This window comes from Mauremys reevesii, linkage group 2 (genome assembly GCF_016161935.1).
Source record: "Mauremys reevesii isolate NIE-2019 linkage group 2, ASM1616193v1, whole genome shotgun sequence".
Taxonomy (NCBI): domain Eukaryota; kingdom Metazoa; phylum Chordata; order Testudines; family Geoemydidae; genus Mauremys; species Mauremys reevesii.
Genome location: NC_052624.1, coordinates 15,318,261 through 15,332,491, shown reverse-complemented (window position 1 = coordinate 15,332,491; position 14,231 = coordinate 15,318,261). Strand labels below are relative to the sequence as shown.

The following is a 14,231-nucleotide window of genomic DNA, read 5'->3' as shown; positions in this document are numbered from 1 at the left end:
GGTACACACATCATCACAGTTGCTCAGAGGAAAATAAAATAATTTTAAGGACTCAGGATTTTCTTCCGCATTTTGCTGTGTTCCCCAGATATTTAAAGGATATTTCTACTAGCTTTGCCACCTGATTCGGGTTCCTTGACACTAGAAACAGGTATACTATTGTCCTTTTGAGTTTGCGAGTTCATTGTATCGATGTGTTCACTATGAAGCCTAATTATGATTCTTAAAAGTAATTATGTTTAACTATTTTATTGTACTGGCTACATTTAGAGTAATAGTTTTTAAGGCCAGTAGGGACCATTAGAACATGTAGTCTGACCTCCTGCATAACAGTGGCCAACACCTTTTACCCAATGACCCCTTTTATTGAGTCTGGGTATGGGTGTTTGGCTAAAGCGTATCTTCCAGAAAGACATCCAGTCTTGATTTGTAGCATCTAGCCAATGTGCTTGTCCATTGCATTATCCGGAAGCCACATCTTGACTGATTGCTGTAGGAATTAAGCTGCGAGTATTGAATCTATAAATAGCCCCATGCACTATCAAATGTTCTTTTATTACATTTCTTGAAACCTTTGGTATTTGGCATAAAAACAAAGGTGAAAGTAGTATTTCCACTAGCATGAGGTAATAATAAGTATTAAACTCATGATCTAATTTATAGGATAAAATGGAATTCTGGGAAACATAGTGGGTTTATGATCTACCAGGAGTGAATCAAGTCAGTTCAATAAGCACACAAGTATTTTTGAAAGAGCGTCTTTGATATTGTCTGATTTTGTTTTTAAGTTAGGGCTAAAGCGAGTAGAAATCAGAAAGAGCAAAACTTTGGCATGGATCCCGCCCATTTTCGGATAATCCTCTTCCTCAAAGATTTTGGGAGAAAAGAATCCCTGCGGAGCTTGCTAAAATTCCCTTCCAACTCCCATTGTCCCTGTTAATTGGTGATAGCATCCTTCATGCAGAAGCACTAGAGAGGTGAAATAAAAGGGAATATTCAAGTAAAAGGGAGTGAACAAGAGGCTGCTATATCCTGTGAATGAAGTACATAACAATGACCCAGAATAAGCTAATATATAAATGAAAATATCAGCTTTTTCCTTAGCTGGACTTTTTGATGCTTTGAAAGTTCACGTTAATTCCAGCTGTGTGAGTCCCTTCATTAATTAAATGGTCAAGAGAAACTCCGTGTGCAGTACCAGCTCCGCGATCAAATGATGAAAGCAGCATGTTGACATCCTTATTCTAAGCTGCACAATCACCTTCAGGGGCTGCATTCAGAAAGAATTACTTTGGCTTCGGTGAATTTAAAGAATTCCAGACTCCTCTCAATAGACTGTAAATCCCTCAATGCAGAAACGAGAAGGAGCCTTGCTGACACCCTCCTTGATGTTCCTAATGGTAAAAAACATTAGGGCCAAGTAGGTAGATCTAATTATTTAAAAGGCTGCCAAGCTGCATTGTTCCTCAGTTTCTCCTTTCAGCATCTATTTAATGAGGAAGGTTGGCTTGGTTTATTTTTTTTAAGTGAGTTCTGATTGCATTGCAGTTCAGATTTATACTCTCTCATGGCTTTTTGTTCATTTGAATATTCACTGCACACGTATCCATTTGGGCATTTTACCGCTTGGAACTTAACTCAGAGAGATCAGCAAGAGAGTGAGTGTTCTTGATCAGGAATGTGGTACCAATATGAGTTACTCCATTGTGCCACCGGTCTCTGACTGGGGCTAGGGCTGGTGTAAATGCAGAAGAACTCAGTTGACTTCAGTGGATTTACACTGGCATGGCTGAAATCAGAATCTGGCCAATGGAGCTCTCTCCCATCTGTTCACATAGCATAGGTAAACTAAAAATAAACTGGAATATCTTTAGAATTATCCTTTCAGTCTGAAACCCAACTCGGCAATTTACACTGCAAAGCAAGTGACTTGGACGATGACCATCAGCTTTATGGAATGTAAGAGCCAAATCCTGGGGAAGACCTGAAGGGCTGTTGGTCCCATGTCGATCAGCTGCATAGGGTGAGGCCAAGGAAAGGTTGTCCAAGTGGATTTCACTCTCCCTGCATATACAGAACACTGCTTGGAGGAAGAGCCTTGGGAGGATGGGAATATGACCAGTGACAGTATGTACCAAACCTTCCTCCTCAGGTTACTCGAGCTTTGTGAGGAGTCCAGATCTGGCCCTACAGAAACACAATGTAAACAAAATCATAGGTTCAGCTGACCTGATGCCGAAGGAAGACTGAGATGATTGACCATGCCTGATGCGGTGTTTTGGGTACATAAGGGTTCTGTAAACCTGTATCTCTGATTCATAGGAGTGCAAGGGCAGAGAATGCTCCTCACACTCTTCCCCCAACCTTGCACACCTGCACAGGTCTGGCCACAATCTGGTCCTCTATCTTTTATGAAACACTGACATTCTGCAGGTAGATTGTCTCTGCAGTTCAAGGAATACCACCAGGTTGAAGTCTCAGTTGCATCTGGAAATAATGAATACTTCAAGTTTGGAAAATTGTAAATCCTGAGGCCCCAATCCATGAAAGCTCTTCAACATGAGCTTTACATACTTTGCTGATTCTGCACCTTAATGGCTGGTTTGCCTGATACCCTGCATATATCCTAGGCTGGGCAAAACGTGGGCAGTTTGTGGGAGGGGCAGTAAATCTGTACACCTGGGCACCCTATGTCAGGCATCTAAGTAGGAGGGCTGATTTTGAGAAGGGCTGGGATCCCAGCAACTTCCATTGACCTCAACTGGGGTTCAGCATGTTCCGCCCTCCTGAAAATCAGCCCCTTTGATGTAGGTGCTGTGTGCTCCTCTATCTTGGTGGGTCCTGCGCTCATTGGCGGATTTTCTCACCTCAGTGATCTTCCCCTCTGGTGGAACCCACAGTCTGGGTCAACTCCTGTGTCTGATCAGGAGTTGGGAGGTTTGGGGGGAACCCGGGCCCACCCTCTACTCCGGGTTCCAGCCCAGGGCCCTGTGGATTGCAGCTGTCTATAGTGCCTCCTGTAACAGCTGCAAGACAGCTACAACTCCCTGGGCTACTTCCCCATGGCCTCCTCCAATCACCTTCTTTATCCTCACCACAGACCTTCCTCCTGGTGTCTGATAATGCTTGTACTCCTCAATCCTCCAGCAATACACTCTCAGCTCCTTGCGCCTCTTGCTCCCAGCTCCTCACACGCAAATCTCACTGACTAACTGGGAGGCTTTTAACTAGTTCCAGCCAGCTCTTGATTGGCTTCAGGTGTCCCAATCAATGTAGCTATCTCCACTGCCTTCTAGAAAGATCTTAATTGGCCCCAGGTGTCTTGATTAACCTGGAGCAACTGCCATTTGGTTACCATGGTACCAGGGATTTGTTTAGCCTGCGGCTAACATACCTGTTCCTCACTACTTTACTGTAGCCATCTGGCCTTGTCCCATCACAGTGCGTAACTGTTAGAATAGCAAATCAAGAGTGTACAAAGAAGCATTTGGGAAGGGATGTAAGCCCACCAGCTTTGGGGCTGCAACTAGGGTGACCAGACAGCAAATGTGAAAAATCAGGACAGGGGGTAGGAGGTAATAGGAGCCTATATTAGAAAAAGACCCAAAAATCAGGACTGTCCCTATAAAATCGGGATATCTGGTCACTCTAGCTGCAACCAACATCCAACTATTGAAGGAGAAGAGGAAGCTTACCCTGGGGGCAAGAGGTCCCAGAACTGGATTCAGGGTTCCTTCCTCTGAAGCAAGTGGCAATGGTCATTATTGGAGGCAGGACGTGGGACTAGACACCATGGCCGGCTCCAGGGTTTTTGCTGCCCCAAGCAGCAAAAAGAAAAAAGAAAAGAAGCCGCGATCTGCAGCTCTGCTGCCGCCACTTCAGTCTTCAGCGGCAATTCGGTGGCTGGTCCTTCGCTCCCAGAGGGAGTGAGGGACCCACCACCGAACTGCTGCCGAAGACCCAGACTTGCCGCCCCTCACCGTTGGCCGCCCCAAGCAGCTGCTTGCTGGGCTGGTGCCTGGAGCCGGCCCTGCTAGACACCCAGTTTGTAAGTTGGGCCTTGGGTTTCTTTTATACCATTTGAATGTTTATGATTTTAAAAGAAATCTTTGCACTAGTTGCATGTGCTGATTGATTTATGGATATTGTTATTATACAATTACTTACAAGATATTGCATGGGCTTAGTACAGCTTAGTTTACTGATAATATTATACACTATTCTATCTTGGGTCATCATTTGAGGTCTGAAGCAGTAATTTAATAACATGCTCCAGTGGCCAAGTCAATTCCTCCTCCTCAATTTTTTTCTCCCTTCCCACGTTATTAGCAACTGGGGAGGTGGAGGCACATGGTGGCTGTACAAAGTGGGAAGGGCTTTCTCCTAAGCCAGTACAGGCCTCTCACTGCACAGTCTTATATGCTTAGAAGTTAAAGCCAGCTCTTACGTCTCTTGCCATCTCTGGGTGGCATCACAAGTATGAGCATTTTACAACTGATTTGTGGAGACAGAAGCTGGCAAGAACTCTGCACCATAGAGCTCATTGTAGCTGTATGAGATGCTCATAAAAGATAGATCAATTCATCAGATTCCTGTATTAATATTAAAGTGAATAGCCTTCTCTGTGGTCCATGCCCTGGGTAAATTTTAATGCACTGACTGAGGTATCTCAGTATCTTCCTGGTGCTTTACAAACAGGTTGTCCAAGACCTTTTGAAACTGAGAGCAAAACCTGAGAATAGCCAGTAGTAAGGGGATGTGGGAAAACCAGGTGCAAGACCTTGCATCTGCCCTGCTCCAGGTGAGTGGCTGAACCACCAGGCTACAGAGTCAGTCTTTCTCTCAGACCCATTGAAAACTGTGATCTGAAGCACAGTTGGCACCTTGCAATGACAGAATGTGTTCTGTGCAATTAGGGCTTGTCTTCATTGCAGAGTTAACTCAGGTTCTTACTTGGTGGTGCCCCTAACCCAGCTCCTGTTCATACAGGTGTGGTGGTGCTTTATGCCCAGGCTTGCTGGTCCATCCTTGGTTGTAGACTAAAGCTCAAGTGCTGCTTACACACAGGCTGGTAACCCACCCACATTGCTCTCTGAACACCAGCTGAACCACTTTAGTATTGATAGTCCTCCAGTGCCTTCCCACAGTTTCCCTGCGTGTCCAGAGGACAGACAAGTTCTCCCACAATTCACTGGGAAAGAATCATGGAGCAGCTCAGCTTCTTGCAGCACTAAGTACCATGGGATAAGTCTCCAGAAGCCCTAGTGACATACATGGGTGCAATTCAGCACCAGCGAGGAGATGGAAATTCAGGTAGGGCTTTGCCGTGTGGTTCCTCACATCCAGGCTAGGCCAGCCTATTGCTTACATCTGAGTGCTGATCACCAGAGTGAACTTTGTAGTAAAAACACACCTTTAGTGTCAAGGCAGGTCAATCAGTGTATTGCTCCAATTAGTGCTCCTATGAGCTGCTCAGTACCTTACCTACAGCCACGTGGCCCTCAGAAATCTGCACAATTCTTTCCTGGCTTTGAAAACAAAGGCAATCCAAAGAAGTCATTTTCAATCAGAGCCTGAAACCAAATGCCCCATCGATCAGCAGAAGCGAGGGTCAAGCACATAAGCAGCAATAGGAAATGGCTTTTGGAAAGTGAGATTGGATTCCCATAGCCCAAAGATTAACGCTGATCAGGGAAACCACAATCTACTGGCACATTTTGGCTTTTTTTTTGTTTTTTGTTTTTTTTCAGTAAGAAAACAATTTCTGTAGAGTGAGGTCCTGGCCACATGAATGAAATTTTCGGCCATGAATTAGGAGAGGAAGTGGTATTACTTGACCACCCCTTCTCCCCCAGATGCATAAGGTGGATTCACCCAAACACACTCCTTGACTCTGGGCAGGGCCAGATCCAGCTTCTTTGCCACCCCAAGCGGCGAAGCAAAAAAAAAAAAAGAAAACGATAGAGCTGATCGGCGGCACTTTGGAAGCAGCTCAATCGCACCGCTGCAGCAATTCGGCGGTGGGTCCTTCACTCCCTCTCTTCCTCTTCGGCCGAACTTTGGCAGCAGCTCAAAGAGGAAGAGAGGGACTGAGGGACCCACCGCCAAATTTCCGCCAAAGACCCGGACGTGCCACCCCTTTCCATTGGCCGCCCCAAGCACCTGCTTCCTTTGCTGGTGCCTAGAGCCGGCCCTGCCTCTGGGACATTGCTGATGTTGGACAACAACAAAAAAGAAGTGTTTTTTTACCCATGAAAGCTTATGCCCAAATAAATCTGTTATTCTTTAAGGTGCCACCGGGCTCCTCATTGTTTTTGTGGATACAGACTAACATGGCTACCACTCTGATGTTTAACTTATTATTACTTACTTACTGTTGAGTTGTTGTGGTGTTTTCCCAAATTAATATCATATTTCCTTAAGATCTTAATAAAAGTTTGGGGTTTTTTTTGTTATACATAGAGTCAGTGTTTGCAAGTGGGAAGGGAAGTGTTGCCAATTAGGGGCACCCACGGGTGGCGTTTAGTTTTCCCAGATTACTGGGTGAGGGCTTGAGCCAGTTTTGTTTTCTAATGTTAAGAGGAACCCCCAGATATTGAACCAAGCCCTTGTTGCTGCCAGTGTCACCTGGCAGAAGGGTTACATTTGTATAGCAGGGACGTAGCCTGGACCCTGGTTTAATACAAATAAACCCTTGCACTTCCATTCCAGCTATCAAGTGAGTATCTCAAAGTGCTTTCCAAATGTTAATTAAACCTCATGACATCGCTGTGAGATTAGTGGTGGATAAGAATCATGTCATCCGCCATTGAAGTGCAGCTATTTATAGTGAGGAACTTTTGGACAGGAAGTTAAATAAAATCCTGTATCCAACTGAAATTGCAAATTAGGTAGGTAAAGTGTAATGACCTGGGTTGGAATTTGGTCACAACAATTTCTATTATGTCAATTGACGTCGAGCCTTTAATGACCACAAGTAGTCGGGGCCTCTGTTTTTACATCTCATACAGCACCTGTAACAGCACAATGTCCTCTAAAACTGGGCAGGTAGCATAGATGATTTCAGGGAACAGCACCACCTATTGAATCACCACTTCCTTTGTCCCTTGGGTGTTTCTCACTCTATCCACATATTGCCCCAAGCCAGTTCTGCATGTGTGAAATCTGACAGGCTAACAGGGTTTCATCTTTGGACAACTAGGGCACAAGTAAAGAATGACAAACCCAAAGAGAGTATCAGAGGGGCAGCCGTGTTAGTCTGGATCTGTAAAAGCAGCAAAGAGTCCTGTGGCACCTTATAGACTAACAGACATATTGGAGCATGAGCTTTTGTGGGTGAATGCATCCGACGAAGTGGGTATTCACCCACGAAAGCTCATGCTCCAATACGTCTGTTAGTCTATAAGGTGCCACAGGACTCTTTGCTGCAAACCCAAAGAGAGTGAGAGGTGCTTTCAAAAATAGCCAGGTTCTGGGTCATGCACCCTGTGATGGGGTGTCGTGTATCAGCCCCACACTGCTGAGGAAAGGGTTAAAGAGCAGCTCTGGGCCCAGAAAGCCCCACCGAGTGACCCTGCCGGGCACGCTCACAGTGGAGGCTGAGCTCAAAAGGGAGCAGCTCAGCTCAGTCTGCGTGGATGGAGAAGGGGAGCAGTTTTGTGTTGCAGGCTTCTGCCAAGCCAGCCCAGGCCTTTCTATTGCAAAGGTCGATCCAAGATGTGACTGCAAGAGGACACCCCTTGGGAGCATGGACAGGGAGGACTCCAGGATGGACCCAGAGGCGAACCAGTGACACAGATAGAGGAACCAAAGCCAGAGTAGGAAATGGCCCAGGGAGCAGGTGTAGGGGTGTCCATCTCTAGGCTGCACATTTTGAATTATTGTTTCCTTGGGCCCTGGAATGGAACCTGGTGGAGCAGGGAAGGCCCAGGTTCTCATACCCCTGCCTGTTGATTGCCACTAGGCAATATGACCACAGACTCTCGCCACTGGGTGGTACTGCCAGGCTTTGACCCCAATCCCCACCTACTGACACACCCTCAACTGAGAGACCAGCCACATCCCCTGCAGATTCCTCCATATGGTTTAGCTTTACACAAGACACATCTCATGTGTCTTGTTCAGATTTATCCAAACCAAATCTAGCGTGCCAGCCCTTTCATTCCTTACTAGTAATGATAGATTTTATGTCATTTTCAATGTCTACAATACTGACACAGTAGCTTCTTGCTAATTAGTTTATTTTATGCCTTATGCACCCTGATCACTTGGTGGCAGTATAAGAAACACACATCAAGATTGTCTTACTTTAGGCCATAGTGGATAATGGCTTTCAACTTTAAGTTCTTAGAGATTGATCCAGGTGGTGCTTGATCTGCAAGGAGGCTACGTTTCTTTGGGATTTGCCTTGATGATGGATGCTGGTTCACAACCTCAATCCAATGCACAATGGTGGAACTTAAGACTGTTAGCCTGTGCTCAGGACTAAAAGAGTATGTATGTTTTACTGCAGGTCAGGTATCATATGCATGGCTCTGTTAGGAAATTTGCCCTGTACCTGCTTATGTTATACTGGGATCTATTCAATGCTAACTTCCAGAGCACTGAAATCCATTCCTGGTGAGTTTCTGTTTGCTTTAAAGTGTGTTTGTGTCAAACCCCAAGGATACAATTGTTCTGATAAGTGTGAAACCCTGCTGCCTCCACCCACGAGATATGAAAGAGTCAGAACTGTGAACTATAAAGCACTTGATGATGTTGTGAATGGCTAAAACTGACAAAAATATCAACACTAGTTAACCTAGCCTGCCAAAACTGATAGCAAAATTAAGCTTGGAAGCAAGTAAGCCCCCCCATAACACATAGTAATGGCTAACAAGCATAGGACACGCTGATCAAAATATCAACTTCACAGCTTGAGAAAACACCTTAATGTTCCCTTGACTGGCTGGATATTTATCAAAGCGTAACCTGTAGGTTAACCTACAAAGCACCAGAAAACAAAGGTTTTGTGCTCTAATCTTTGTAGGGCAGGGGAGTTAAACAAATGAGGTGCTATGTATGGAATGTGCTATGTAGGGAGATCTTTGTTGCTGGAAATCAGGTGGAATAAAGGATTTGGAGTAGTCCTTTTCATCCCTCCTCCTCTGTTCTTGTCTGCAGGTGGTTATAAGAAAGAAAGAAGTGGAAACAATTGACATCCATTGATGACGTCTTTTGAGTAGTCACGTGCGTATCATCTGGAACAAGAATGTGTCCTGTTCCAAACAGTAAGGTCTGTTTTACTTCTACTTGGATTTCCTGCCCTGTGTCTGGTGTTTTCAAGATAAACTTGTACAAGGGAAGCATTCAGCCTGAAATGCATAACTCAGCATAGTTATCCATCTGACCAAAGTCTCCCTGTGGGAAAGTTACTTGTAAAATAAGGTACAAACCCTGATCTCACATCTGTTTAAATCAGGTGTAACTCTAATGGAGTCAGTGGAGTTACACCAGGGTAAGTGAGATCAGAATCAGGCTCCAAGATACCCGGTTTAAGTTGCATCAGACTGGGGAGAGTTACTTGTGGACTTGCAAAATAGTATTTTGCGTATCACATAATTAAGCTGTGGATCTCACTGCAGCAGAATCTTATTAAGGCAAACAGCTCACAGAGCTACTAGAAAAGTCCTTTGCTAGGCCGTTTCCACCTCCTAGGTTAACTACTGCTGCATCCTCCTCCTCTCTGGCTTTCTCCTTACACGATCCATTTGCTCAAATCGTCCTCCTGACTCAGCAAGCTGACTACATCTCCCTTCTCTTTGAACCCCTTCCTTTGTTCCTCTTCTTCACAACACCAAGTTCAAACGTGTCCTCACCTTCAAAGTTCTGCATATGCAAACCATCTGAGCAAAGGGAGAGTCATTGTCCCTCCTACAGCCGTTAGTTTACATTAGAGGCTGAGACTATACTGCAGGTGGAAGGTAATGGAGTTTACTCCTATCGCTCAAGCAGTGATGGTTCATGCTCCTAGCACTGTAGGTCCTGAGTTTGACCCTGCTGATGATCCAGTGGTTGCAAGGGGTGTGGTCTTATATACAACTCTGCCCCCACTAACTTATCCAAATCTAATCTCTTGTGCTGTCTGTCATACACCCCACTCGCAACCTCAGTGCCCTGTTCAGCTGCTTCTCCCACCATCATTTTAGTGCCTTCATCTAGGCTGCCCCTTAGCATGGAACTGAACTAGGTTCCAAGGTTTGTGCCCTCTCCTCCTCCAACTCTTTAGCCCACTCCTAGCGAAAACCTAGAACAAGGTGGGAAACAGTTTTCCTGTCCCACAACATTTTTTGAAAAATCAAAACATTTTTCCTTCCCCAATTAGGACAAAATGTCAATCTCAAAAAATTTTGTGAACCAAAAATCTGGAGAAAAAAAAATTTCAGATCAATCAAAATATTTCCCTGAGATTTTGATCTTTTGAATAAACTTTTTGAACGATAATTAGTTTAAATATTGAAATGAAAAGTTGTTTTGAACTGGGAAAAAATGGAAAATTTTGTTTAGAAAATGTGAAATATTTTGACAATTTTTAAACTTTTTTCTAAAAAATATTTTCAAGTTAAAAGATTTGTTGAAATTGACCTTGCCTATGAAAAATTTTGGTTTTGACAAATTTGCATTTTTTACAAAAAAAAATTGTCAAAAAAATTCCCCACAAGCTCTGCCAATGCCTACAAGAAGGGAGTTCTCAAAGACTATTTTATTTGTGTGTGTATATTTAATGTATATAATGTAAAATTGGTTCAACCATGGTGTGCACTGGCCATTGCTGTGTATCCACCTACTCCTGTTACTCTAAACCCCGGATTTCCTGCTTCCTTCCATTTTATTGGCCCCTTTGTTATGTTGGAGTGTGAAACTTGATTGCAAACTTTTTAGGACCGGGATCATATGCTATTTCTCTGGACTGAGAAGTACCTGAAATAATTGCACATATGTGTAAGCAGGGTCTGAATGAGCTCTCCCTTGACATCTGGTGACGAGCTAGGGGAAAAGACTTCAGAAGCAGACTGTGGTTGCATAGACATGCCTACTCTGCCTAGGTGCACAGCATGGTGGAGCTGCTTTGGCAAAATGATCACTTTTGGCTTGTGTTAGGTTACAAATCACTTTAGTATTGAATGCCAGGGTAATGAAATATTGTTATCCTTATTCTGTGAGTAAAGGGCAGCAGAAGTGTACTTAGCCTGCCCTGATTGAGGGGGTCACCCTAAACTGAAGCTCACTAGCTAAGCAGGGGGTAAGGATGCCAAATCCCAGTGGAGATTGTGGGATAGGGTGTTTTACCAAACTAATGCTTGGTTCCCTTTTAATAAAAGTTCTCTTTTGTTGTGCATAGCCTCAGTGCTTGTGAGAGGGGAAGTGTTGCCTCTTAGAGGTGTCTAGGGATGGTGTTACATTTTCCCAGATTACTGGGTAGAGGCTTGCTCAAGTTCTGTGTTGTATTGTTAAGAGAAACCCATAGATATCAAACCTGGGTCTTGTTACCGCCAACTCCACTTGGCAGAAGGATTACATGTATATAAACAGGAGTTTGATCCTGCTGTAACTGCAGATACAATTACAAAGCTATCAGTTCTCAGGCTTCAGGGCATCTGCTGGTTGGAGGGGGTCAGGAACAAATTATGGCTTTGTCCCTGCAAACTGCTCCATGTGGACAAACCCCTTTTCCTGTGGAAATCTATACTGACTTCCCCATAGTATCTGAATGCCTCGTTTGAATTAACAGCTTTCATAGTGAGAAGGTAGCATCTGAAAACTGGGAAAACATGGAGAGTCCTACAGGGCACTAAGAGGGTTGTTTTAAATATTAAGAGAACGCCCAATTTTAAAGAACTTGGTGAGGTTCAGTCTGGACGATGGAGCTGCCCATGCACAGCGGCTTGCTTTAATATTGTGCAGTTGGGACATTATTATGTAGTCTTGCAAACTTAGGTCACTTCAAGTGTTTGTGCTTTTCTCTGATCTCCTGATCCTGGTTGCTGTTGGAGACCACATACTTGACTAGGTACATTCTTGGTCTGTTTCACTAGTTGCTTTGTTCCCATTAAGGGTCTGTCTACACTGCACCTAGAGTTAACCCAGGGTCTGACCCAGGTATTGGACATGGACTCTGAAAAGCTGGGTTCGGCTCCTAGCTCTACCACAGATTTCACATATAACCTTGGGCAAATCACTTCATTGCTCTGGGCCTCAGCTTTGCATCTACAAATTAGGGATAATCATGCTTCCTGTGTCTATTTGGAGCGTGAGTTTTTTGGGGCAGGTACCATTACTTTGTATATGTGCCTAGCACAATGGGGCCCTGATCTCAGCTGGGTCCTCAAGGTGCCACTGTGATACAAACAATAACCTCAAAATGGAGTGAAAGATGGCTTGAGGGTGTAATGTTAAATCAGAGACTGTAAGCAGCCCAGTACCATGGATTAAATAACATTAGAATCATCAAGTGAAGGCTGCTTTGAATTCCTGGATAGAGTTTCTTAGTGATTAGTGCAGGGGACTGCGATTTAGAGCTCCTGGGTTGTATTCCTGGTTCTGCCACTGACTTTCTGTGTGATCTTCTGCAAATTTGTTCATCAAAAAAGGAAACAGAGACTTCTGCTGCCCCTCCAGTCATGTCATCTGTGTCCCCTCTAAAAGGGAATTCTGGGGGTCCTTACTCACACAAAACCTCCTCTTGGCTCCCAGTCTGAATCCATAATGCCCACAGGACAATAATGCTGAAATGTGACCCCAGTTAATGCTACTTCTTCAGCCATCAAACTGTTTCACATGATGTTGTTACCTCCAGATGTTATTTACATCAGTACGGTAACATTAAACACTTGTCCAAGTAGTATTAATAGCATCAATAACAATACCAAACATAAACAGCAGCGGCACTAATAGTAATACTTCCAAAGCAGCTTGTAATTGTAACGACCTGTCATTGTTATGCTGACTCCAGATTAAATTGCTCTGTGTGCGGAAAGCAATGTGCAAAAAAGCCCATCTGTGCCAAGATTATTTTCCGTCCTTTGTATTTTTGTTTGTTTACTCACACCTAATAGCTGAGAAAATGTCAGCATGCTTTACTCTCTTTATTGTTTGCCACATTCCAGACTGGCACATCTCCTGGGCTGCCAGTCACTGGGAACAGAATACAGCAGTGGATTGACAGAAAAAGGACTGCTTAAATCTCCTTTACTTGATACTGGCTTTTTGCTGGCGAATCTCCATTGACTTCAGGGAAGTTATTCCTGATTCAGAGTGGTGCAGACTCTGACTCCCATGGCAGACTTGCTAAGAAGTCTGTTCAAGAGTGACCATAATTTCCAAGAGCTGCTTTTCTGATCATTTTCTTTCTCCCTATTTTATACAGCTCCCAACTATCCTTTGCCACCGGATGTCCTGGAAATGGCTCATATTGCAAACAAATGTGATATGAAGTTTTTTATGTATTTGATGTGAAGGGATTTTCAGGCCAAAGGAATTTAGAAATCTGAAATGTAACACATCAAAAATGGTGTAGGTTTTATTTAGTCATTGGCTTAATAATGATTTCCAAAGGGAATACAAGTCCACTTTCCACTCCAAAATCTGATATTTTTCCAGTGACAAATGGCAGAGTTAATAAAACTGATGCCTTTTCAGAAATCTGAGATGATGAGAAAAATCTCAGTGTCATAAATTTTTCGCATTCCGTGTAGAATTTTCTGCACATCCCCATTGCTAGGCCATGTTAATTAAGCAAAGAGCAGCTTCTAGCTAAGCCAAGCTTAGCACACCTTCTGCTGTCTAAAGCCCTGAACCAAAGCCCACTGTGGTCAATGGAAAGACATCTATTGACTTCAGTGAGCTTTGGATCAATCCCTAGGTCATTAGCTAGATGAACTGTTCCCAGTTTGTGTCTCGTTCATGATAATGCATAGGATAGATGTACAGTACAGATTGAGAGCAACCACCAGTCAGGGGAATTCCTTGTTAAGTGTGCTTTAGTGCTATATAAGCAGCAAAGAGTCCTGTGGCACCTTATAGACTAACAGACGTATTGGAGCATGAGCTTTCGTGGGTGAATACCCACTTCGTCAGATACATGCATCTGACGAAGTGGGTATTCACCCACGAAAGCTCATGTTCCAATACGTCTGTTAGTCTATAAGGTGCCACAGGACTCTTTGCTGCTTTTACAGATCCAGACTAACACG

The 14,231-nt window shown here is 44.0% G+C and overlaps 1 long non-coding RNA gene across 1 annotated transcript in view; it reads left to right on the top strand.

The window, feature by feature from the left end:
- Positions 1 to 9,160: 9,160 nt before the first annotated feature.
- The window catches only part of LOC120396648, a 71,231-nt gene continuing 66,160 nt past the window's right edge, over positions 9,161 to 14,231 (top strand). The window contains exon 1 of the long non-coding RNA XR_005593275.1: positions 9,161 to 9,274. This is a non-coding gene — a long non-coding RNA (uncharacterized LOC120396648). The remainder of the gene's footprint in view (positions 9,275 to 14,231) is intronic.